A 2883-nucleotide genomic window follows, 5' to 3' on the forward strand; every position below is an offset into this window, starting at 1 on the left:
TTCTGGCTGATAAAAGGAGGTCAAGGGGTCCTTTATTATCCTTATTTCATTTCTACTTGTTATGCATTTATTGTTTTTACTCATTTATTTAATCGCTCTGTGAATCATTATCCATATTGTTACCTATCACATGGCATTATGATTTAAATCATAATGACAAATCACAGAGTATTGCTTGAAGAAAATAAGATGAGTTCTGTTGTGGTTGTGACCGGCTCTCTTCAGATCAAGGTAAAATGGCTGAAATAGTAATGCTCAGATTACTCCAAAATGGTTGACCGAGAGCAGCATCAGTGTGACCAGCAAGGTCTCTAAAGTTGTAACTGAGATGTCGCTAAGAGTGCAAATAAAAGAAATAAAAGAAGGTAAAAAGTGCATAGGGTTGTTGAAAGGTCCCAGATGAAGGGGAGAAAAAAAACACAATAAGGTGAAAAAGGCGGAAACCAAAAGCTTTAGCGGAGCACTCTATAAAGAGGAACAACTGAGGTCAGCCAGTTCACAAAGATTAAAATTAGCCCAAAAGTTTTTCATTGAATAGTGAGTAATTGGACGATTCACAAACCAGTGAACAACTGAGGCAACACATTTTATAGAAGTTCAAATTATAACTGTTATGACTAAATGAGTGCAGGCGTGCTGTAAGTGACAAAACACAGAGTCTGCGTACATTTACCCTCCAAGGTCTTTGTGTTTGGTTTTAAAAGTCAGTTCAGCATTAAGAAATACTGAGAAACACAATGATGTTCAATCATTGGATAAGTATTATATACACTAACTGTCGTACATCATAATAGTGTTTACAGTATGATGACTGCTTTGTAGCCACAGTGATATGGTAATGTAGAGTAATAAAAGAATATAAATATATTTAAAACCAATAAGATACTTGCCTGATGCAGCGATAATGAGCAGAAGAACTATGTCCATCTCTGTTGGCTCTCTGTTTTTTCTAATGTCTGTGTGTGTATCAAGCTGAAAGTGCTTCAGTATTTTTTGACTTAATGCAAATTTGTGCATGGCAATAATTATTTGCCTATCAAATTTTAATAAACTGTATAATGCTGTGTTTGTTCATCACCACAGTTCTTAAATCTCCATTGGTTGCCAATAAGTTTTATTACTTAATAATAAATCTTTACATGGAATACATAGCTAATGTTGAGTTGTATAACCCTGCAAGACCTCTAAGGGCCTGGGGAGTGGACTGCTAGTGGTACCTGATGGTAGTAGGAACATCACAACCATTACAGTTTTAAAATCCAGACTGAAAACTTTCTATTAATATTATTGTGCTTTTGAATTGTTAATTCTGTTGTATTTCAATTTGAATTGTGTTGTTCTAACTTTGAGCTGTCTTGTTTTTAACTACACTGTACAGCACCTTTGTGTGTGAAACGTGCTTCATAAATAAACTGCTTTGCCCAATGTACAACTATTTTCTCCACCTGTGTAATACAGGTGGAGATGCGTCGCCGTGGGTCCTGCAAGTTAAGCAGGTACAGCCAGTCAGAAATAGATTTTGTTTTGCAGATCTGGACGTAGGTAAGGAACCTGACTAGCAGCTCTTGATGAATACTGTCCTGTCACTGACAGAGAATTTGCATTTGTTTGTGAAACTTCGCCAGTAAGTCTCTTCCTCTCTCTTCTTATCTCACTCCTCTCCTGTGAGTAATGTCTGTGGTAGCTCTGATGTTTAAAATGTTTAGTTTAAGTTGGTTGTTTTTCTGTATCTGCTCTTCTAAGTGTTTACCCTTGCATATGAATTCTTATTGAACTGATGCATACTTGATACAAACAGCTTCTGATAGCTGACTTAGAGAAGATTCTTTTGATTTGCTGCAGGTATCCCTCTAGCGCCATTTCTGGACGTGCAGGGCTCTGCAAGTAGCAACACTAACCTTTCAGTAACTTAATGAAATTAGTAACAATGTCATATATTTTAAAATTAGGATATACTCATATAAGACTACACATTTTAACAAAACCTTTATTCAGGTGATTATACACTAAGGATCATAGTTATAAATATTATATTCCATTTCTGACAATAGATCCTTCTTAATGTTACACACTGGAATATAAAGCATCTAATATAATTTTATTTCATCTTCAGTATCTTAAAGGAAGTTGCTTAAAATTGGCAAAGGTGACCTATAATTATTACCTATATATCTGTTTGAGACATTCTGAGAGCTGCAACTATGCTAACGATTAGTATCATTGTTGAATAATTTAGAGATATAAAACGTTATTTCCTGATTGTTTCACAATGGTTACATTTAGTGAAAATAATCATGGTCACACAGCGACACACCACCCTGCACTAAACAACATCTGATTACAGGACAGAAGTACCGCACCGGAATGTAAATTTAAAATAAGAATATACAGCCTGTAACATTATTTTCAGAGAAGACTGTATTTCAATTTAATGTGTTTCCCTGAAGTCAGTTGACATATCATTATATTTTTTAATGTAGTAAATACTTTACTTAAAGGAACAATATGTAATATAGGTGTAAAAGTAAAGATAGTAAGAGCAGCAGTATTACCACAAAATATTTCAATGCAGTGGGTTGAAAAGGTAAAGGTGGACTGTAAACATATATAGAAGATGTAAAACACTTATAAGTAAGTATGTACATTTTTGTTCCCTCTTTGTTTATACTAAGCTTCAGACTTGAAGATGTTAAATACGGTAGCTTCTTGTTGCACATAAACAAACTTCTTCAGTATCATACGGCCTCTTTTCATAGTAGGCAAACAATAGGCCTGTTGTATTATTCTCCTTGTAGAACAAATGTGTATCCTTTGAGTAGAATGTTTATTAAAGGGTTAGTAAATGAATTATAAAGTGTAAATGAAAGTTGTTTTTAAAAAGAT

Source organism: Morone saxatilis, unplaced genomic scaffold (genome assembly GCF_004916995.1).
Source record: "Morone saxatilis isolate NCDOM2014 unplaced genomic scaffold, NCSU_SB_2.0 Contig15, whole genome shotgun sequence".
In the NCBI taxonomy this organism is placed as follows: domain Eukaryota; kingdom Metazoa; phylum Chordata; class Actinopteri; family Moronidae; genus Morone; species Morone saxatilis.